This window comes from Salvelinus alpinus, chromosome 3 (genome assembly GCF_045679555.1).
Source record: "Salvelinus alpinus chromosome 3, SLU_Salpinus.1, whole genome shotgun sequence".
Classification (NCBI taxonomy): domain Eukaryota; kingdom Metazoa; phylum Chordata; class Actinopteri; order Salmoniformes; family Salmonidae; genus Salvelinus; species Salvelinus alpinus.
In genome coordinates this window covers 42,064,845-42,089,405 of record NC_092088.1, presented here as the reverse complement: position 1 = coordinate 42,089,405, position 24,561 = coordinate 42,064,845, and the positions used below count along the sequence as shown (strand labels likewise).

General features: G+C 45.7%; 1 pseudogene; it reads right to left on the bottom strand.

Annotated features, from left to right (window-relative positions):
- Window positions 1–7,198: 7,198 nt before the first annotated feature.
- Window positions 7,199–24,561, bottom strand: part of LOC139569809 (uncharacterized) — a 36,504-nt pseudogene continuing 19,141 nt past the window's right edge.

The window sequence follows — 24,561 nt, the reverse complement described above, 5'->3', positions numbered from 1 at the left end:
GGGATGTAAACATTAACATGCCTTTGATTAAATATTGCCTGTTGAAATCGCCCACTCTCAATGGCCCTGTTTCACCATATAAATAAGAACCCATTTGTTTGGACATTCGTGAAATACAATTGAGAACAGTGTACTCGCCGATAAATCTTTTTTGCATCCAAAGCCACAATAACAAAAAAGCCACGGCATGATCCAACAGCAATAGTCTAGAGGGCAACATGACCTTATATACTCTGTGTGTAAGGAGAGGGAGCGAGTGAGAACGAGAGAGGGGGAGAGAGAGTGAATGAAAGAGATAATAAGGGGTGGACAAGGGGAGCCTGTTTAGACACAGAACACAACCTCTCAACAAATGGTCCTTCACCTGCTGTGTTATAACTCCCAGACAAACAGAACACAGAGGCCCTGTGTCAGAGAAAACAGTTATCATTCCTCTGCTCTGGACTGCCACACACACACACACACAATCATCTAATGGCCAACCACCCTGCCCCATCAACCCCCCCAGCCCCATTTGAGCCCCATATGTTAACTATCAGTGCTAATTTGTCTCATTAAAACTCTTTGGAGAGGAAATGACAGTTTGTAGGGTGTAATTTTAGAAACAGGGCCGTCCGAAGCTGTCTCCAGGGGGTCAGGACACGGAGAGGGACCTGCGCTACCCGCCAGCCCAGAGGAGGTGAGGGCTAGAGGGGGCATCTGGGGCTCATTGGGGTCTGGTTTCCTCCCCAACGAATGTCTCTATACCGTGTTAACACTAAACTAGATCAACTCTGAGCCGTAATGGAGTCCGTCAGGAAGGAATTGGCACAGTTAAATAGTGACTGTTACAGTGAAATGAGATCGCCAGAAGAGGGACGGGAGCAGAGAGAGAGAGAAAGAGAGGTGGGAGGAAGACACGCACAGAGATGCTTGGTCTGGATAGTGGAAAAACGATAAACGGTATCAGGTTAGTCAGAAGCAGTGCCAGTCTGCCAAGGGCACAGAGAAAAAGAGAGCGAGAGAGAGAGAGAGAGAGCGAAAGAGAGATAACGAAAACAGCCCGTTCATCTTTCCCAGACGGAGGGAGTCACGGGGGGGAAATACTGCAACCCAACACACAGCTGATCTGTCTAGTTATCACGATCATCGTCGTGGTCATCGTCATCACCCTTACTGACGAGAAGCATTGCAAAGGCTGAGCCGATAGAGGAACGCGTAGAGATCTGTCAGCGAGAGGTAAATCAGAGGAAGGGAGCTGGGGATGAGAAGGATGGAGGGAGATGAAACGGTGGATTAGGAACTGCTGAGCTGTTCTGTCACAGTGGGGATAAGTCCTGGAGGTAGAGACGTAGAGGGGGGAGAGCAGATAGTTATCACCCTCCCAGACACGTCCACACGCGCCTGATGGGGGGGGGGGGGGGGGAAGCAGCGAGAGGAAAGGAAAGAAAAAAGGCCAGAGTCTGAGCAGCCAGGGCCCTACTATATTTAACATCCCCAACATATGGGCTTAATTTGGGTGGATGTGCACTGCATACCTCCACTGACAAGAACCAGCCAGCACTCTGAACCGAGAACAGTTAACCCCCGCTGTAACAGACCAGACCAGCCATACACACACCCCTCCATCATCCCTTTATCCTCCTCTTCCTCTATCCATCAGGCAGCATAGAGAGTTGGGTCAGAGAGGTGACTGAGCACATCATTTATACATTATATTGAGAGGGGGGAAAAAATGTGGGGCCTAAAATATACAAATGTCTGTTGAAATCATTTAAGAGCTACACCATAAAACATAACAAAATGAGATCCTACTCAGAGTAAAGCAGCCTGGCCCGGGCTCTCTTAGGGGTTATTATTAGTTCTTTACTCATTAGCTAGCTTTTCCTCATTCTGTTACAGTAAAACTGCTGAGGAGTGTACAGTACGTGTGGGGGAAGATCACAATTGAATACTCCCTCCTGTCGTCTCTCCTTTGGTCTCTTTCTCAAAACCCATTGGAGAAAGCCCGAGGTCCCTCTCCTCCCTCGGTCTCTTCCCTCTATCCCAGGCACACACAGCCTTCCTTCCCATCCTCCTCCCTGCCTACTAATAGTCTAAGGGAGTGGGGGACGTGAATGTTTAATCCCTAACCGAAAACCACTAACAGGTCCCGATAATAATCATAAAGGGAAAAATACAAAACGTAACAAATAATTAATGCAACGACGCTGTAACGTTCGTAGGAGGAGATATGCATCTTTCAAATGATTTGCCAGAATGATTTGCCAGAATGATTTGCCAGCGCAACCGCCGGTAATCGTCGTTAACAGTTCGAAATATTCCAGAGTGAGACAGGCGGCGAAGTCCTGTATGGCAACGCTTTGAAAAGGTTCAATGAGAAGGTGGTGAAATAAATGCTAACTTGGCAAGGTGGAATTGAGCTACAGTGGCAGTGCAATGCTTAACCATCTGAAAAGGGAGTCACCGTGAGAGCCAACCTGTTGCTAGCAGCAGTGCGATAAAGGGACAGAGTAAGAAAATCCCAGCGCTGATTACAGAAATGATTGCAGTTGATACGCAGCCATAGTCAAATGGTAGAGGATGTCGGCTTCACTGCCCTGATGGCATATCTAGAACCAGACTACAAGATGCCATGTCGGAAAAACCGCGTACTGACAACTGAGAACACGGATAGGGACATAGCAGCGAACCTACAACGGGATTAACTACCATCGTTGCTGAGTGGATGGGGGACAGCAGTAAGGTGAGCGACGTCTGTTAGTTTGCCAGGACCGCGGTAGATTGAACCACATTGCCCCCTAGCGGTCATACCAATGGTGTATATACAGTGGGGCAAAAAAGTATTTAGTCAGCCACCAATTGTGCAAGTTCTCCCACTTAAAAAGATGAGAGAGGCCTGTAATTTTCATCATAGGTACACTTCAACTATGACTGTAACGTCCTGACCAGAGTTATTATGTGTTTTGCTTGTTTAGTGTTGGTCAGGACGTGAGCTGGGTGGGAATTCTATGTTGTGTGTCTAGTTTGTCTGTTTCTGTGTCCAGCCTAATATGGTTCTCAATCAGAGGCAGCTGGTAATCGTTGTCCCTGATTGAGAATCATATATAGGAGGCTTGTTTGGTGTTGGGATTTTGTGGGTGATTGTTTCCTGTCTCTGTGTTTGTGTTCTGCACCAGATAGGACTGTCTCGGCTTTCACGTTTGTTATTTTGTTATTTGTTAATGTTCACTGTTTATCTTCTTATTAAACATGTTGAACAATAACCGCGCTGCATTTTGGTCCTCTCCTTCATCCCAGGAAGAAAGCCGTTACAATGACAGACAAAATGAGAAAAAAAAATCCAGAAAATCACATTGTAGGATTTTTAATGAATTTATTTGCAAATTATGGTGGAAAATAAGTATTTGGTCACCTACAAACAAGCAAGATTTCAGGCTCTCACAGACCTGTAAATTCTTCTTTAAGAGGCTCCTCTGTCCTCCACTCGTTACCTGTATTAATGGCACCTGTTTGAACTTGTTATCAGTATAAAAGACACCTGTCCACAACCTCAAACAGTCACACTCCAAACTCCACTATGGCCAAGACCAAAGAGCTGTCAAAGGACACCAGAAACAAAATTGTAGACCTGCACCAGGCTGGGAAGACTGAATCTGCAATAGGTAAGCAGCTTGGTTTGAAGAAATCAACTGTGGGAGCAATTATTAGGAAATGGAAGACATACAAGACCACTGATAATCTCCCTCGATCTGGGGCTCCACGCAAGATCTCACCCCGTGGGGTCAAAATGATCACAAGAACGGTGAGCAAAAATCCCAGAATCACACGGGGGGACCTAGTGAATGACCTGCAGAGAGCTGGGACCAAAGTAACAAAGCCTACCATCAGTAACACACTACGCCGCCAGGGACTCAAATCCTGCAGTGCCAGACGTGTCCCCCTGCTTAAGCCAGTACATGTCCAGGCCCGTCTGAAGTTTGCTAGAGAGCATTTGGATGATCCAGAAGAAGATTGGGAGAATGTCATATGGTCAGATGAAACCAAAATAGAACTTTTTGGTAAAAACTCAACTCGTCGTGTTTGGAGGACAAAGAATGCTGAGTTGCATCCAAAGAACACCATACCTACTGTGAAGCATGGGGGTGGAAACATCATGCTTTGGGGCTGTTTTTCTGCAAAGGGACCAGGACGACTGATCCGTGTAAAGGAAAGAATGAATGGGGCCATGTATCGTGAGATTGAGTGAAAACCTCCTTCCATCAGCAAGGGCATTGAAGATGAAACGTGGCTGGGTCTTTCAGCATGACAATGATCCCAAACACACCGCCCGGGCAACGAAGGAGTGGCTTTGTAAGAAGCATTTCAAGGTCCTGGAGTGGCCTAGCCAGTCTCCAGATCTCAACCCCATAGAAAATCTTTGGAGGGAGTTGAAAGTCCATGTTGCCCAGCAACAGCCCCAAAACATCACTGCTCTAGAGGAGATCTGCATGGAGGAATGGGCCAAAATACCAGCAACAGTGTGTGAAAACCTTGTGAAGACTTACAGAAAACGTTTGACCTCTGTCATTGCCAACAAAGGGTATATAACAAAGTATTGAGATAAACTTTTGTATTGACCAAATACTTATTTTCCACCATAATTTGCAAATAAATTCATTTAAAATCCTACAATGTGATTTTCTGGATTTTTTTTCTCTCATTTTGTCTGTCATAGTTGAAGTGTACCTATGATGAAAATTACAGGCCTCTCTCGTCTTTTTAAGTGGGAGAAATTTTTAAGTGGGAGAAATATCATTGGGTCATACGCAGAATCTGTGTAATTTTAGAATATTGTCTTATCGTTCAAACCATAAAAAATGCCAGTTTAAATGTTAAGAACAATTGTACGTTTGTCACATCCGTATAAGGGACTACCTCTTCAAAGAGTTTCTTAAATAAGACATCATAGTCTTAGCTTTTTTCGTTGGGGGGGGGGAGGCGCGCTAGCACTAGTCTTTTCCTACTAGCACTGACAACTTTCTTATTGAAGAAAAATGTACTTAATACGACTGTGATATGTGCTTGTCTCGGCTAGCTACCTTAAGATAAATGTACTAACTGCAAGTTGCTGGGCAGGTAGCCTAGTGGTTGGGCCAGTAACCGAAAGGTTGCTGGATAGAAGCCCCGAGCTGACAAGGTACAAATCTGTCATTCTGCCCCTGAGCAAGGCAGTTAACCCACTGTACCCAGGGCACCGTGGATGTCGATTAAGGCAGCCCCCCGCACCTCTATGATTCTGAGGGGTTGGGTTAAATGTGGAAGACACATTTCAGTTGAATGCATTCAGTTGTACAACTGACTAGGTGTCCCCCTTTCCTTTCCCTTCTGGATAAGAGTGCCTGCTAAATGACTGATGAGTTTCCAAATATCCACCACACTTATCAAGGTGTAGTACAACCTATAGGAAAGCCTACAGACAAACAACTTCATTGAATTAATTATTTATTATAATGTCTACTTATCGAAATGCGTGTTGTGTTTCATGTTTCGTATTGTGTTGTCTGTCGTGTGTTTATGCGAAGGAACACGGGAAGATTAGTCTTGATGTACAACCTGGTATCTTAATCAACTGAACTGAATAGTGACAGACACTCGGTCTGAAAAATGACAAGTAAACGGTCGTCTTTGTTTACGCTGTACATCGTCATGGAGCTGTTTACGTGACATTGTGACGTTATGTGGCGTTGACTGTTTGCTGTGTCTGTTCTGTCTGTTGCTCTCCGCCAGTCTATTTTCCCTATAGTGTTAGAACAGAACGTTCCATTAGGGTGCATCTGACATCTCTGTGATAGAGAGACCCCCTCCCCCGCTCTTACTGGCTGATGTTACGAGTCAGGGGGGGGGGGGGGGTGGAGAGAGAGGGAATGGCTGTTAGCTCCTGGGCTGTTTTCAGGTGCTACGGTGGAATAATATTTTTACGTCTTTCCTTCCAGCTCAAAGAAGTGAGAAGAATGTGCGAGCCTAACCGCAGTTTCCCATGCGTCTGCCCGGACCCTCCCGACGCAGCGAGGCAGGAGGAGTAGAGATAAAGGAGTGGGAATCTGGGAACGTCATGAGATGTGGAGACACACAAACTTGCATGCATGCTTGCACACACACAAACACCTACGCACACACAAACAGCCTCCACACCCGGCTAAATACTGTCCTTTATTGACCAGAAATTAGGTCTACTATATTCTTGTAACTGTTACGGTTGGGGAAAGCTAAACTCAGCATTAAAAGAAACGTCCCTCTTTCAGGACCTGGTCTTCCAAAGATAATTTTTTTAAATCCAAATAACTTCACAGATTGTAAAGGGTTTAAACACTGTTTCCCATGCCTGTTCAATGAACCATAAACAAGTAATGAACATGCACCTGTGGAACGGTCGTTAAGACACTAACAGCTTACAGACGGTAGGCAATTAAGGTCACAGTTATGAAAACTTAGGACACTAAGGAGGCCTTTCTACTGACTCTGAAAAACACCAAAAGAAAGATGCCCTGGGTCCCTGCTCATCTGCGTGAACGTGCCTTAGGCATGCTGCAAGGAGGCATGAGGACTGCAGATCTGGTCAGGGCAATAAATAGCAATGTTCGTACTGTGAGACGCCTAAGACAGCGCTACAGGTAGACAGGACGGACAGCTGATTGTCCTCGCAGTGGCAGACCACGTGTAACAACACCTGCACAGGATCTGTACATCCGAACATCACACCTGCGGGACAGATACAGGATGGCAACAACTGCCCGAGTTACACCAGGAACGCACAATCCCTCCATCAGTGCTCAGACAGAGCTTTTAGGCCTGTTGTAAGGCAGGTCCTCATCACCGGCAACAACGTCGCCTATGGGCACAAACCCACTGTCGCTGGACCAGACTGGACTGGTAAAAAGTGCTCTTCACTGACTAGTCGCGGTTTTGTCTCACCAGGGGTGATGGTCGGATTCGTGTTTATCGCCGAAGGAATGAGCGTTACACCGAGGCCTGTACTCTGGCGCGGGATCGATTTGGAGGTGGAGGGTCCGTCGTGGTCTGGGGCGGTGTGTCACAGCATCATCGGACTGAACTGTATGATTATAGCTGCTAAATCACCATTGGATGAGGACAGTGAATTACAGTACATAATGTGAGTTAGAGTTAAATCTGAGAGAGAGTCCCGAAGTTATGTCATCAGTTTTTGTGTGTGTTGTCCTTATCTGATGAAAGGCATGAAGGGGGCCAGGCCCAGAGTGGAAGAAGACCTTTCCATGGGGAAGAGAAGCTCCCACACCAGCAGCAACAGGAACAGGCTGGGGTACAGAATCACCTGACCACCGTCACTAGAACAGACACACAGAGAGAGTTATTTATCATCTGTACTTGTTGTGGTACACGGATTTAACAACATTTAGTCTCTCGAGACAGCCGAAAACATGAAAAATGTTACGTCTTTCGGGCTGTGATCATTACGAAAACTATTCCGGTGCGCTGGTTTTTGAATTACTGGTTATTTGGACAAGTCGCCACGGCTATCTTTTGAATTTTAGTAGGGCTTTGTTGTTTTTTTCCTAGCCACTCGCACTAGTCTATATGTAACGTTTCCCTGTCCCAGAACCAAATCCAGTATCCAGCGTATCTGGCTAGACGTGAGATTTGGTTTTGGCATGCCGAAAATTAGACATTTGATTTCATCTTCATGCAAATAATTTGAATCGAATTAAAATTTATGCAGACTGACAAGAGAGAAAAGTGTGGTGCAGGCAAACAAAAGTATGGATAGGGGGTTCATAAAAAAAAAAAAAAAAGAGAGCAAGTGTAGACTAAAAAAAATCAAGGAAATGGTCCCCTAGAAAAAGGGAGGCAGAAAGAAAGAGGGTGTCGGTTTAAGCCAGAAAGCAACATTGCAATGATTTACTGATCATTGACCCATATGGAGTGACTCGCTGAGTGTGCAGGAAATCTGCTGTGTTTAGACAACCTTTATACACATATTTTGTCGTTTCACCCCCGTACTGGAAGACAGACGGAGCAGACTTGCCTGGGAAATATTACAGGCCAGATGTTCTCTGGATTTAGGAATATGGACAGGATACAGAAGAGGACAGGATACACACAGGGGAGATACAGTACACAGTAAAGTAATAGTTATTGAATAGAACTATACCCCCCCCCCCATCCCATCAGTCTAGTTCGTCTTACTCCGATCGCCTCTGCTTCACCTAATCTTTTAAAGACCTATTTTTCACTCAAACCCTATATCAATCCCTTTTTACCACACTCGACCTCTCCCATTCTAATCCTACAACTCTCTCATTCTACATTTCTCACTCTCAAACTCTACAACCCCCAGCTCTCTCCCGGACTCAGAATGGGGAGAGGAGAAGAGAGGAGAGGAGAGGTGCAAGATAGAAAGAGAGGAGTGCTTCGTGAGGCCTGTCGCCATGACTATGAGGTTGTCGTAGAAGGCCCAAAACCCAGACCCCCTCTGCCAGCTGGGTCCTTAAGCTTTTCAATATTACATTCAACAATCCCCCTCCCCCCTCCCTGGGATGGCCTGGACTGGCGATGGGTGAGATGGGAAATGTAATAGGCCGCTAATTAAGGCCCGTGTAATGTGTTTAGCGTCCGATTTCAGTCAGGCACAGCACAGACAAGCCCTGCCATGAGTGATGTCATGTGGCACTGAAGGGCAGAGGAATTGTCAACATACGAAGCCCTGCTGGAGAGGCTTATAAAGAGAGAGAGGGACTGGGTAAAGGAAGACAAGAGACAAAGGGATAGAGAGGGAGACCGAGAGAGAGTGATGGATATAAAAGGTAAAGGGGGCTGATCAAAAGGAAGGAGAGATGAGGAAAGAGAGAGAGCAAGGGGAGAGGACGACAACACATACTGTATGAGGTATGATGGGGAAAGGAGAGAGCTCAATCCACGAGCCTCACAATTACCCTGAAGTCAAAGTTGGCCTGACATGTACAGTAGGACTGACAAGAGGGCAGGTTCAAATAAAATGTGTGTGGGGGTCCAAGATACCCTGTGAGGGTCTGGATGAAGTTGGGCCTGTGAAGCTCTGGTTTGTCACGAGCTTATTTGGAGGACGAGGGGGGGGGCGGTTTAGTTTCGTGGGAAACTATACATGACTTCTACGAGAGGCAAAGGAGGGAATATGAGTGAGTGACTGAGTGAGAGAGAGTGAGAGTCCAAAAGCTTTTAGGTGGAGGCACTGAGACGAGAGAAACTGGTAGATATAAGAAGACTAAGACTCTTCCATAGAGAGTGGAGGAGTCGGTCTATTCCTCCTCCCTCCTCTTCCGTATCCAGGAAACTTGCCATTAGTCTGGCCAATAGCTTTAACGAGCTTAAAGAACTTAACGAGCCTTATGAAGCCGTCTCAGCGGGGCCTTAATTTAGGGCCCCAGAGAAACCAGAGGAGGCTGAAAAGAGGAAAGGAAAGGGAAAGGGGGTGACTGCTGTGCTGTCCAATGGTGGGATGGAACTAGGGCTGTTGCGGTGACCGTATTACCGTCACACCGGCGGTCACGAGTCACGAAGGCAGTCAAATTCCACGTGACCGTTTAGTCACGGTAATTAGGCTTCTCCAAGCTCTGATGCTGCTGATGGTCATTAGTAGCCTACCAAACTTTCTAACTGCCTGGTACACAGCACTATGTCCCTTTAATCACTCTGACATCAATGCAATGAAAATCTAATCATGAGAGCCCATGAGCTCATGTTGCGCAACATTTCTGTAGGCTATGTAATTTTGCGAGAAAACAGAGTAATGGCCCATACTAAAAAGAGGAGGATCCCATCAGCTCTCTATAGGCTAGGCATACAATATTTATTTCTCAACTTTCCTTATATTAAGCACATTGCTTATCTTTAAAACAGGAGTATAAGCCTACCTGACTGGCATGAAAATGAACCACGGGAAAAGCGTCTGCCATTCGCTATTTAAGTGCATTTTCCCGCTGCCCGGTTCGAGACAGTTGCATGATATTGGTCTATTCTAAATCAAATTACCCACATATATTAGTATATGTAAAATCAAGATTAAATCAAGAATAGTCTGATGGGTGACAATATTAGCCTATCACTTGTGAATTAGATATTATCACATGAATGATGCCCAGCATAAGAAACTTCGTTTTATTGTGACTTTTTCGCATCATAATCGCACACCTCATGTAGCCTAGCCCATAGGCCTATATGTTTTGATAAGGTTTGTATCATAACTAAAGCGGCCAAATAACTTCTTAAAATTAAAGCACATTAATCCGCTTTACAAGGTGTGTAGAGCCTAACTGGCATATATAAGCAGCGTGTGAGTTTCAAGTTTGGGGAATATAATTTTCACCATAAATATGCACCTTTATAATAAAAGCATTATATGCATAATCGCATTTGCGGTCACTTTTGATAATGGTGTTTTCGTGCTAATGGAACATTCGCGCTTATAGCCTACTGCCATGTGCACATTGCTGCGCTTATAATGTGAAGAAATAGCCTAATAGCTAATCAACACCTTAAGCTAAACGTTCTGAACTGTAGCGTCAGCCACATTGCGTAAACACGTTTTTTTTTATGCTAATAGTTGTATGAATTTGGAATCTATCACATCCCACAACTGGCCCAGATTATGATTGGAATATTTAATTTTCTCGCACAGAATAGGTCGACTTTTGTACTATGGAGGATAGTAGATTGACAGGCCTACTCATCGTGTTGGCTGACGAAAAGTGAATGTGGACAGTTCTTCCAATATTTTCAATATGCACCTCGGAATTGGACAAGGACGCGCGCAGTTGCGTCCCCGATGTGTCGGTCTTCACTTGTAGCCTGTGCAAAAGACCCAATCATGTGATGGAGAGCCATGTGAGCAAGAGATGCTTTGGAGCATGCAGCACTCAGGGAGAAGGGCACAACGCAGCACTCTGTGCCAAGGGCACAACGGCCACTAGACGCAAAAGGCATGGATTTTTTTGGGGTGTATTACGGCCGCAAAGGGGATGCCCCCGTGAAATTCGAGGCATTATCAAGTGCTTGTCAAATTGTGAATGAGAGACTGATGAAGTGTGTACAGCCTGCACAAAAAAAACAAAGCAGAGCTCATGCCTTTCAAGCTACTTTTTTAAAATCAGAGTCGTACCATGCAGCCTTACAATGTATTAAAAACCAAAACATATAGCCCAAAGTTTGTAGAACAACTAATGTTACATTAATAACTCTAAATTAAGCATATAGGAGTACCTATTTCTTTGTTAACCGCTCAACACAGAATAGCCGCATGTGCGCACTCCCTCAAATCGTTTGGAGAAAATATCCTTTCTATTTTATTTAGCTTTGTTAAAAAAAAATCTTCGCACTTTAAAATAATACCACGGAATTCTATACAAATTTTGTCTGCTAAATGAGCTAGTGTAGCCCACAGCCATATGGCATAGCCAGATCAGGACCTAACATAAGGGCAACTCCGAGCATGCTATTCTGTTCTTCTGAAATTGACTACATTTTCTTCATATCATGCTTCTTTAGACCTGTCTAAAATAAATAATGGATTTATTGTGAAGATGTAGGCTTTATTACATGGATTTATTAGAATTTTTTAAAATGTAGATGTTCCAAAGGTCTGCATCAGTGGCTTGTAGGCTATGTGTGGAAGCAGAGAGCGAGAACGAGAGCGATGAGGATTGGGAAAGTCAGTACAGGGGTCTTTCAACTCAGGTAGCCTATGTGTGTACAGTTCAACTTTTTGAACTGTACACACAGGGGTCGGTCGGCAACAGGCAGGTTTTGGCCCGCAAGTTTTTAGTAAAAAAATAAATAAATACTGTAAAATCACCAGAAATTCTGAAAAAAAAAAAAAAAGAAGAATTGATATGTGATCGTGTCTCAATGTAATCACGGTATGAAATTATAGTTATTTTCAAATATAAAACTATTTTTGGGCTTAGTTGTGGTAAATGTACAAATTATTATCATTTGGGTCGCCCCCGCTCGGACAAAAATCGCGGGTGAATCTAGTTGCCTACCCCTGCTGTAGATCTACTCTGTTATTTAAACAGTAGTGTAACGTCAGCAGAGCATCCTACCCAATTCTGCAAACCATTTGATAATTACACAAGTTTCCTTGTGCAGAGAAATGTGAGCGAGAGAGAGACTGGGGGGAGGGAGGGAGAGAGAGTGGGAGAGAAAGAAAACAACCTCTCCGGTGCAGTTCTGGCTTCTAAACCACTTCCTTCCATATCAAAGCGTTATAGGCCCATAAAGAGCTCATTAGAAGCAGGCCAGCAGGGTCGGATTCTCATGAGGCTCATGCCAACTACCAACTCAGAGAGAAACACACTTCACTTCAGCCTGCACCGCTTGTTTATCCCCAAAACAGGTAAGGCAAGCAGCGTGTCTGGAAAGAAAATGGTGTACTGTGGACAGCGGTAGCGTGTGCGGATAAACTTTGTTCAACCTTGGCAAGCGCAAACTCAAAACCCCACCATTTACCCCAAGCCAATAAAGGCCTATTTTTTGAACTCCTAAAGTCTAATAACGTGCCCCGAAACGGAAGGAAGGGTTTGCTAGGCTAGCCTGCAATGCCAAACAACGTATACCAATTACATGAAGACCGGAGCACACATATGCTTCAGCCATGACTGCGACACATTCTTTCCCGAAAGAGACACATCCACCCTTCCCACCCCACTTCCTCTCCCCCGCTACTAACTAAGCCGTCCCAGGCCTGGTCCGAGTTAGAGCCGGGGCGCCGTCATGGTAGAGGTGCGTCGGTTGTGTCTGGTGAGGCCGCATGTGGCGGCAAGCAGCGCCACAGCGCGACATGGAAAACAGTACCCCGATTGGGACTGACTAGGCCAATGTGGTAGCAGTTCAAGTCGCACAAAGCCCTGTATTCTTTCACTTAGGATTAGCGTAGCCTTCCAGCCAGGCCAAACGGCTTTAACACAGCTAACACGGCCCAGCCCACTGCAAACCTGTCCATCACAGGGCTCTGAGCTATGCCACACAAAATCACCTTTGACCTCTATACTCACACCAGTGCGCACGCACACACACAGTACACACACACAGTACACAGTACACACTGGGTTGAATAGCGGGAACCGGGTTACCGAGATGTCCCCGGCCAAACCCACTCCTTCTTCCAGGGATAAATAAGAGTGAGAAACCGGTAAATGATTATACATTTCTATGAACAGCATGACATGAAATGGAACTGTTAAATGATGTGCAATGTCTAAATCTGGCTTCTCCATGGCCTTCTCTCTGCGTCAAGATGAATCATCAACACTCAGGTACAGCGCGTATCTCGGTATGGAACGCAGTTCACAATCTCTCTATCATCTCATGATGGTAACTTTTTATCTGGTGACAGGTAGGCATAGCCTATACTACAGTAATATAATAAACTAAATGTGCGTCTAATTTAAAAATCTCCATCTAGATTTTGGGGGTCACATTATTTATGGATTTTTTTTTTGCTGCTGCAACGGTTTAAAATGGCCTAATCACTCAAATATCGTTGCTTTAAATCCGTGCGCACGCGAGCACTCACAGTCTCTCTCCATCAATTCCATCCAAAATAGATCGCCCTGTTCAAGATCGAAATGTCGACGTCCTAGTCAGGTACAAAAATTAAATGCGGTATTAGCCTCATATTTAGCTTGCGCATAAGCTTCTAACTTACGGTCTCCTGCACAAAACCCACCGGGCCTCTCTCTTTAAAAAAAACACTCTTGGAGTCCCAGGAAAAGCTAGACAAGAATAGCATTTCTTATGCTAATAAGACTATTCGAAGAGGGATACATGCTCTTGTTTGCTGAATGTTAAATACAGCAGCCGATAGAACTCACGGGAGTTTGAAAGGAGAGAGAATGTGCGATGGTGGTAGGCTATTGCAGTTATTTGTTTAGACCCATAGCCATTCAATTTTCGTCAAGAGAAGTGAAAGCCGTCTGCATCTTATTCCAGTCCTACATTATTCAAGCGTGTCATTAGAATGCGGAAGATCAGGACAACAAAACTAATTTCATTTTACTGTTGAAAGCAAGGAAGGAATGAAGCAACAATAGAGAGAGAACGAGGAGGTTGGCTCATACGCACGTTACACAACAAGGGAAATATTATGAAACGTATATTCAGACCTCTTGACTTTTATCACATTTTGTTACGTTACAACCTTATTCTAAAATGGATAAAATAATGACGAAGCAAAAACAGGTTTTTAAACATTTAAATTCAAACTAAATATCACATTTACATAAGTATTCAGACCCTTTACTCAGTACTTTGTTGAAGCACAAGTCTTCTTGGGTCTGAAGCTAAAAGCTTCGCTCATCTGTATTTGGGGAGTTTCTCCCGTTCTTCTCTGCAGATCCTCTCAAGCTCTGTCAGGTTGGATGGGAAGCGTCGCTGCACAGCTATTGTCAGGTCTCTCCAGACATGTTTGATCAGGTTCAAGTCCGGGCTCTGGCTGGGCCACTCAAGGACATTCAGAGACATGTCCTGAAGCCACTCGTATGTTGTCTTGGCTGTGTGCTTAGGGTTGTTGTCCTGTTGGATAGGGTGAACCTTCGCCCCAGTCTGAGTGCCTGAGCGCTCTGGAGCAGGATTTCATCAAGGATCTCTCTGTACCGAGCTGGCTGAACGGCTAAATTGAGCAATCAGGGGAGAAGGGCCTAGGTCAGGGAAGTGAACAAAAACCTTGATGGTCACTCTGACAGAGCTCCAGGGTACCTCTGTGGAGATGGCAGATCCTTCCAGATGGACAACCATCTCTGCAGCACTCCACCAATCAGGCCTTTATGGTAGTGGCCAGACGGAAGCCACTACCATGGGCACATGACAGCCCACTTGGAGTTTGCCATAAGGCACCTAAAGGACTCTGACCATGAAAAACAAGATTCTCTGGTCTGATGAAACCAAGATTGAACTATTTGGCCTGAATGCCAAGCGTCACATCTGGAGAAAACCTGGCACCATCCCTATGATGAAGCATGGTGGTGGCAGCATCATGCTGTGGGGATGTTTTTCAGAGGCAGGGACTGGTAGACTAGTCAGGATCGAGGGAAAGAAGAAAACCCGCTCCAGAGCGCTCAGGACCTCCGACTGGGGCGAAGGTTCACCTTCCAACAGGACAATGACCCTAAGCACACAGCCAAGACAAAGCACAAGTGGCTTCGGGACAAGTCTCTGAATGTCCTTGAGTGGTCCAGCTAGAGCCCGGACTTGAACATCTCTGGAGAGACCTGAAAATAGCTTTGCAGCGAAGCTCCCCATCCAACTTGACAGGGCTTGAGAGGATCTGCAGAGAATAATGGAATAAACTCCCCAAATACAGGTGTGCCAAGCTTGTAGCGTCATACCCAAGAAGACTTGAGGCTGTAATCGCTGCCAAATGTGCTATAACAAAGAACTGAGTAAAGGGTCTGAATACTTATGTAAATGTGATTTCTGTTTTAATTTTAAATACATTTGCAAAAATGTCTAAAAACCAGTTTTTGCTTTGTCATTATGGGTTATTGTGTTTAGATTGATGAGGGCAAAACAAATGTAATCAATTTTAGAATAAGGCTGTAACGTAACAAAATGTGGAAAAAGTCATGCGGTCTGAATACTTTCCGAATGCACTGTATATAGAAGGGTTTGGGCCTTTCCAAATCATGTCCAATCAATTTAATTTACCACAGGTGGACTCCAATCAAGTTGTAGAAACATCTCAAGGATGATCAATGGAAACAGGATGCACCCGAGCTCAATGTCTAGTCTCATAGCGAAGGGTCTGAATATTTATGGAAAACAAGGTTTCTATTTTTTTATACATTTGCAAACATTTCTAAAAATCTGTTTTCAGTTTGTCATATTGGGGTATTGTGTGTAGATTGATGAGGATTTAATTGAATACATTTAAAAATAAGGCTGTAACAAAATGTGGAAAAAGGGGTCTGAATACTTTCCAAATGCACTGTATGAGTCAGACTAAATACACAAATGTAAAATAGGCCATATTATATTCTAAAATTAAATCAAATTCGCTAGCCTATAATTATAACTTTGTAGGCCGCATGTCCTGCACCAGCATCGCATGTTCTCTCCCAGCTTCATGGTTTGAACTAGGTGCTTAACTACAGCTATAGCTGTTGGCCGGGGATTGTAGGGCAAAAGTTACTTTCTCATGAACTTTGAGCAGTGTTATCCAAATAAAATCCAGACGCAGAACGCCAATAATAAATAACAAAGAAATAACCATATTATAAACAGATTCACTAACTTCAGATTCAAACCTCATACAAAATCATTCTAACACGCACACAACACAAACACAGCTTTCACACGCACGCAAAAAACACACACACAGGTCAGAGGTCAGCCGGCCCGACGGATCCGATACACTTCACCTCCACTGGAGCCATGGGAGCCGACCCAACACACACACAGCGGTCTGACCAAACACACCAGCATCCAGCCAGACATTGGAGTGGACAGCCTGTCACAACGCATTTACTGTAGCCAGAACACACAACCAAATAATCACAGTAATAACACGAGCCAGACGCAGAACACACGAGCAGGGGAAACACAAACACACGTCTCTGTCTCTCACACACTAATAATATGGGACAGACTAAAACGCCAAGAAAAAGAAAATGGCAACAACAACAAAAAATCCCCAAAAACATTAACAAGATAGTTGGCCTGGCCCAGAGGGATCAGAAGGTTTCTTGCCACACAAGCAAATTAAACTAAAGGAAAACACTAAAACAGACTGTGCTGTCGGACGGGACAAAAGGACCACGGATTGGACATTATCAGGAGAAAGAGATTTTTCTTTCTCCTGATAATGTTCCGTGGTCCTTTTGTCTCTTCAGATCAACTCATCTGCCCCCATGGGTAAAAGTCCGTTCAGCTAAGACCTCAAAATAACATTAAATCGCACACACACAGCATCTATAAGCATAGGAATAGGATTAATTTTTGTATAACAATCAATTACTTTTTTCTAAGCCTCAGCAAGTCTCTCTACCCTCAACCTTTTTCTCATGCACTCCTCTCTCTTTTACCCCCCCCCCCCCCCTTCTCTCCATTCAACCTATACCCTTTGCCCTACTATCATCTCTCCCATCAATCCCCACTCACTCCAGATGTGACCTCTCTGTCCATACCCACAATGCAGTGCTCTGACGGGGGCGCTCGCTCGACGCTGTCCTGTGCAGGGCGAGATTAGCTACCCAGGACAGCGCTGAGCGAGCGCCCCGTCAGAGCACTGCATTGTGGGTATGGACAGAGGTCACATCTGCGGTGAGTGGGGAATGATGGGAGAGATGACAGTAGAGTAGGGCGAAGGCTATAGGGTGAACGCCAACCAGTCAAGTGCTTCAGGGGGTCCTGTCACGGACTAGTCTAACCCCCTCACGGTAACACCGACACACAGGTCAGAGGTGAAGGCCGGTGGAACAGTGATTGGAGGGCAGAGGGGGTGCAGGGTTGGGGGAGTGGAGGGAGGGCGCGACAACAGCAGCTTTGCTGTCAACTGGTGAAGGTGTGTGTGGGGGGTGGAGTGAGTGAGTGAGTGAGTGAGTGAGTGAGTGAGTGAGTGAGTGAGTGAGTGAGTGAGTGAGTGAGTGAGTGAGTGATGGAGTGATGGAGTGAGTTAGTGAGTGAGTGAGTGAGTGAGTGAGAGTGAAAGAGTCTGTCTAGTGCGTGAGTGTGTGCGACTGTACGTGCATACTCCTATTTGTAGACAGGTATGCAGCTCATATTTCACTAGACTTGATTAAAACAAACTTAAAATAATTCTAGAGTCCTGGATATCACAGTGGATATCACAGTGAGAAAAAGCATAGGAGAGAGAGGGAAGAGGGAGGGGGAGAAAAGAGAGAAAAGAGAGAGAGAGAGAGAGGGAGAGAGGAGAGAGAGAGAGAAATGGGGTTATGGATGACTAGAAAACAAAGAAAGCAGATGGGGAGTTTGAGTGTGCAGTGCCACCATCCCTTCTAAAGGCACAGTGTGAGAGGATACTCAAGTCTTTCAGGGAATCGTAGCACCAGACTGTATGTTCCTGCCATACTCTTCAGGCAAAGAGAGAGTTGTAGGGCTTTCGGTTGGGGTTGAGGAAGCGCTTGGCTGGTGGGGCCTCACTGCCCCCTGGTGGTACAGGACAGAACCAACCGGGCCGAGCACAACATTCTGGTAGAGTTCAAAGGTCAAATCATAACAGACAAACACCTTCAGCTTTTGTGTATAAACCGTGCATCAATGCCAATGGGAGATTTGCACTAACATATGCTAGTGTAGGCCCTATAGAGAAGTACAGGGGCTGAGCAAGCAGGTGTGGGATGTTGGTGCTCTACTATAGGAAACAGTGAGAGATGTTGTCTAGGGTACTGAGGACAGATCCAGACCTGTTCTTTTTGGAGTGTTTGTCCTTCCCTTTCTTCATTCCAAAGATCCTCATGATGAGGATGTTGAATAGTAGGGCGGAGGAGATACTCACCTGAGACGGAGAGAGAGGAGAGATTACATTCAGAAGACTATCCTCCTGCAGGATAGATTCAGATGAAGGGAGAGAGAGAGAGAGGGACGATGAAGAGGAGGAGCGCGTGACGGAGGGAGGGATGAGGACTCACAGCCCAGACGGGGGAGGTGAAGCCCAGGACTGCAGCGTGCATTCCCTCGGAGACGAAGGGAACGATGTTCTCCCCCAGATGAGTGTCTGTGTGAAGAGCACCTCAGGATGTTGAGCACATGAACCTAGAGGAGGGACAAACAGGGACATCACTATACTGCATGTGTTACCATAGAAAGAGACATATAGAGCACACAGTCTATGGTTCCCGTACAGAGCCAGTGTTAGATCTAGAGGATCAAAGGGGTTAAAATGTCACCAATACGACAAGCTATGGTTAGAGCTAAATTCAATTGCAACCCCTTCCCCCCCCCATTGGAACTTGTGATCCCTCCAGTAAGTGTTGCCTCAGGTGACTGTGTTAAGTCGTAGTGTTCAGTAGTAGTGTTGAGTACCTAAGGGACAGTGGTCTGGTCGGCGGCTCTGTCAGGAGAGGGCATGGCCAGATCAGTCAGCTCTCTCATGGTCATCTTCAGCAAGCTACAGCTGGGTGACTTTGGCTCAGACGACAACAGGGCCTGGACAGGCGACATGACAGATACAATGGGTACAGACAGAACACACCTGCTGCATCCGCCTGCATGTCAATAGTCTAGACTCTAAAAGTGTCCTTTCATTCATCTGCAGCACTAATCTATAACTGGATAGGTGAATAGCAGCCCACTGGTTGACCTCGACCAATGACATACATATGCATATTTATTTATTGTATTATTTTATTTCACCTTTATTTAACCAGGTAGGCTAGTTGAGAACAAGTTCTCATTTACAACTGCGACCTGGCCAAGATAGAGCAAACCCGTGCGACACAAACAACAACACAGAGTTACACAAGGCATAAACAAACATTCAGTCAATAATACAGTAGAAAAAGTCTATATACAGCGTGTGCAAATGAGGTAGGATAAGGGAGGTAAAGGCAATAAATAGGCCATAGTGGCGAAATAATAATCTGTGAGCTGCTCTGACAGTTGGTGCTTAAAGTGAGTGAAGGAGTAAATGACATCGAAGTCAAGGATAGGTAGAATAGTCAGTTTTACGAGGGTATGTTTGGCAGCATGAGTGAAGGATGCTTTGTTGGAAATAGGAAGCTGATTCTAGATTTAATTTTGGTTTGGAGATGCTTAATGTGAGTCTGGAAGGAGAGTTTACAGTCTAGCCAGACACCTAGGTATTTGTAGTTGTCCACATATTCTAAGTCAGAACCGTCCAGAGTAGTGATGCTGGACGGGCGGGCAGGTGTGGGCAGCGATCAGTTGAAGAGCATGTATTTAGTTTTACTTGCATTTAGGAGCAGTTGGAGGCGAAAGCCTTGGCCAGGTCGATGAATACAGCTGCACAGTATTGTCTCCTATGATTGGCAGTTATGATATCGTTTAGGACCTTGAGCGTGGCCAATTATACACTGCTCAAAAAAATAAAGGGAACACTAAAATAACACATCCTAGATCTGAATGAATGAAATATTCTTATTAAATACTTTTTTCTTTACATAGTTGAATGTGCTGACAACAAAATCACACAAAAATTATCAATGGAAATCAAATTTATCAACCCATGGAGGTCTGGATTTGGAGTCACACTCAAAATTAAAGTGGAAAACCACACTACAGGCTGATCCAACTTTGATGTAATGTCCTTAAAACAACTCAAAATGAGGCTCAGTAGTGTGTGTGGCCTCCACGTGCCTGTATGACCTCCCTACAACGCCTGGGCATGCTCCTGATGAGGTGGCGGATGGTCTCCTGAGGGATCTCCTCCCAGACCTGGACTAAAGCATCCGCCAACTCCTGGACAGTCTGTGGTGCAACGTGGCGTTGGTGGATGGAGCGAGACATGTTGTCCCAGATGTGCTCAATTGGATTCAGGTCTGGGGAACGGGCGGGCCAGTCCATAGCATCAATGCCTTCCTCTTGCAGGAACTGCTGACACACTCCAGCCACATGAGGTCTAGCATTGTCTTGCATTAGGAGGAACCCAGGGCCAACCGCACCAGCATATGGTCTCACAAGGGGTCTGAGGATCTCATCTCGGTACCTAATGGCAGTCAGGCTACCTCTGGCGAGCACATGGGGGGCTGTGCGGCCCCCCAAAGAAATGCCACCCCACACCCTGACTGACCCACCGCCAAACCGGAGGATGTTGCAGGCAGCAGAACGTTCTCCACGGCGTCTCCAGACTCTGTCACGTCTGTCACATGTGCTCATGTGCTCAGTGTGAACCTCCTTTCATCTGTGAAGAGCACAGGGCGCCAGTGGCGAATTTGCCAATTTTGGTGTTCTCTGGCAAATGCCAAACGTCCTGCACGGTGTTGGGCTGTAAGCACAACCCCCACCTGTGGACGTCGGGCCCTCATACCACCCTCATGGAGTCTGTTTCTGACCGTTTGAGCAGACACATGCACATTTGTGGCCTGCTGGAGGTCATTTTGCAGGGCTCTGGCAGTGCTCCTCCTTGCACAAAGGCGGAGGTAGCGGTCCTGCTGCTGGGTTGTTGCCCTCCTACGGCCTCCTCTACGTCTCCTGATGTACTGGCCTGTCTCCTGGTAGCGCCTCCATGCTCTGGACACTACGCTGACAGACACAGCAAACCTTCTTGCCACAGCTCGCATTGATGTGCCATCCTGGATGAGCTGCACTACCTGAGCCACTTGTGTGGGTTGTTGACTCCGTCTCATGCTACCACTAGAGTGAAAGCACCGCCAGCATTCAAAAGTGACCAAAACATCAGCCAGGAAGCATAGGAACTGAAAAGTGGTCTGTGGTCACCACCTGCAGAACCACTCCTTTATTGGGGGTGTCTTGCTAATTGCCTATAATTTCCACCTGTTGTCTATTCCATTTGCACAACAGCATGTGACATTTATTGTCAATCAGTGTTGCTTCCTAAGTGGACAGTTTGATTTCACAGAAGTGTGATTGACTTGGAGTTACATTGTGTTGTTTAAGTGTTCCCTTTATTTTTTTGAGCAGTGTATATATGAATGGACAAAGCCATCGATCACGTAACACCATTTATGAAGACTCAATAGTGCATTTAAGCCAAATAAAGTCGGCAAAGATGGCGTCTCATGGAGACATAACATACGCAGTTTGAGCTACCCCAGGAAGTGACGTTGTAGGCAAGCTCAGTGGTGCCCCCTCTCATTGAGTAACTAAAATTGAAGGCCGACCGGGGTACTGCAGGCTGTCATTAGCAACTAAATTATCCTTATAACTTCTTCTGTGTGCTATTTTAAAATAATCGGTTCAAGGACATATGTCTGGTGTATTAGAAGATTTCAATTTTTCCATTCACTATAAATGGGGGATTCTGTTTTTTTGCTAACAATGCCTGCAGTACCGCGGTCGGGCCTTGCACTTCAGTGGCTTCACTGAGGCAGACAGTCGTTCTCCCCTTATTCTCTACTATGTTGCCATTAGTGCAGAAGAGGGAGAAGAGACAAGGAAAATAAGTCACTTAGGCCGTGTTTACACAGGCAGACCAATTCTGATATTTTTTGACCAATCAGATCAGCTCTTTTGCCCATAATTGTGCAAAGGATCAGAATTGGGGTGCCTGCTTAAACACACCATTATAGAATAATACATAAACAGTAAGGACATAAACACAACGGGACAGATTACTATTGGACAACTGCCAGTACACTGTCATTACGTAACACAAGCCTTTGTACAAACACTTCTGGGGTGGTGACGTCAGCAGCGTGCACCGGCTGGCCGGTGTGCTGGCTGACTGTGGGTGCTGATGAGTGACAGCTGTGTGTCTGGCCTGGGGGCTGGGGGGTAGGCGAGGGGGTCCAGGCTGGTTCCTGTGATGTCTATCCCAGTTCAGAGCCAGGCCAGTAGGAGACCAGCAGCACACCAGCCAGCTCTTTCCTATGTTTAAATGGCGCCGGAGAAGAAGGCTGACTTTTTACGTGTCCCCAACCGATTGTGTTTTTTAATTAGTTTATTTGCGTTGTTTGTAACTTATTTTTTAAACTTATTTTGTACATAATGTTGTCGCTACCGTCTCTTAGGACCGAAAATAACTTCTGGACATCAGGACTACGATTACTCACCACGGACTGGCAGAATCCTATTTTTCCTTTAACGAGTCCGACGCAAATGATATACAGCTTTCTCGGGAACGGGCCCAGATCCCAGTGATTTGCGTGAAGAGGAGGCGGAGAAGGGGCCAGAGGGCAGGCTGCCTTCTGAGAATTCGTAGGCAATCGAATAAACCCCCACTTCCTTCCATTCTGCTAGCAAACGTGAAATCTTTGGTGAATAAAATTGATGACCTACACGGAAGACTAAACTACCAACGGGACATTCAAAACTGTAATATCTTATGCTTCACGGAGTCATGGCTGATCGAAGACACTATCAACATACAGCTGGCTGGTTATACGCTGCACCGGCAGGATAGAACAGCGGCGTCTGGTAAGACAAGGGGCGGCGGACTATGTATTTTTGTAAATAACAGCTGGTGCACGATATCTAAGGAAGTCTCGAGCTATTGCTTGCCTGAGGTAGAGTATCTCATGATAAGCTGTAGACCACACTATCTACCTAGAGAGTTATCTGTATTTTTCATAGCTGTTTACATACCACCACAGACTGAGGCTGGCACTAAGACAGCATTGAATGAGCTGTATTCCGCCATAAGCAAACAAGAAAATGATCACCCAGAGGCAGTGCTCCTAGTATCCGGGGACTTTAATGCAGGCAAACTGAAATCTGTTTTACCAAATTTCTATCAGCATGTTAAATGTGCAACCAGAGGGGAAAAAAACTCTGGACCACCTTTACTCCACACACAAAGCTCTCCCTCGCCCTCCATTTGGCAAATCTGACCATAATTCTATCATCCTGATTCCTGGAAGCACCAGTGACTAGATCAATAAAAAAGCAGTCAGATGAAGCAGATGCTAAGCTACTGGACTGCAAGCACAGACTGGAATATGTTACAGGGATTCCTCTGATGGCCTTGAGGAGTACACCACATCAGTCAGTCATTGGCTTCATCAATAAGTGCATTGATGACGTCGTCCCCATAGTGACCGTATGTACATACCCCAACCAGAAGCCATGGATTACAGCAAACATCCGCACTGAGCTAAAGGCTAGAGCTGCCACTTTCAAGGAGTGGGACTCTTACCCAGAAGCTTATAAGAAATCCCGCTATGCCCTCCGACGAACCATTGAACAGGCAAAGCGTCAATACAGGACTCAAAACAGGATACAGATTGAATTGTCCTACACCGGCCCTGACGCTCGTCGGATGTGGCAGGGCTTGCAAACCATTACAGACTCCAATGGGAAGCACAGCTGAGAGCTGCCCAGTGACACGAGCATACCAGATGAACTAAACTACTTCTATGCTCGCTTAGAGGCAAATAACACTGAAACATGCATGAGAGTACCAGCTGTTCCAGAAGACTGTGTGATCGCGCTCTCCGCAGCCGATGTGAGTAAGACCTTAAAACAGGTCAACATTCACAAGGCCACAGGGCCAGACGGATTACCAGGACGTGTACTGCGAGCATGCGCTGACCAACTGGCAAGTGTCTTCACTCACATTTTCAACCTCTCCCTGTCCGAGTCTGTAATAACAACGTTTTAAGCAGACCACCATAGTGCCTGTGCCCAAGAACACTAAGGTAACCTGCCTAAATGACCTGCCTAAATGCCTAACGACCCGTAGCACTCACGTCTGTAGCCATGAAATGCTTTGAAAGGCTGGTCATGGCTCACATCAACACCATTATCCCAGAAGCCCTAGACCCACTCCAATTTGCATACCACCCCAACAGATCCACAGATGATGCAATCTTTATTGCACTCCACACTGCCCTTTCCCACCTGGACAAAAGGAACACCTATGTGAGAATGCTATTCATTGACTGCAGCTCAGCATTCAACACCATAGTGCCCACAAAGCTCATCAATAAGCTAAAG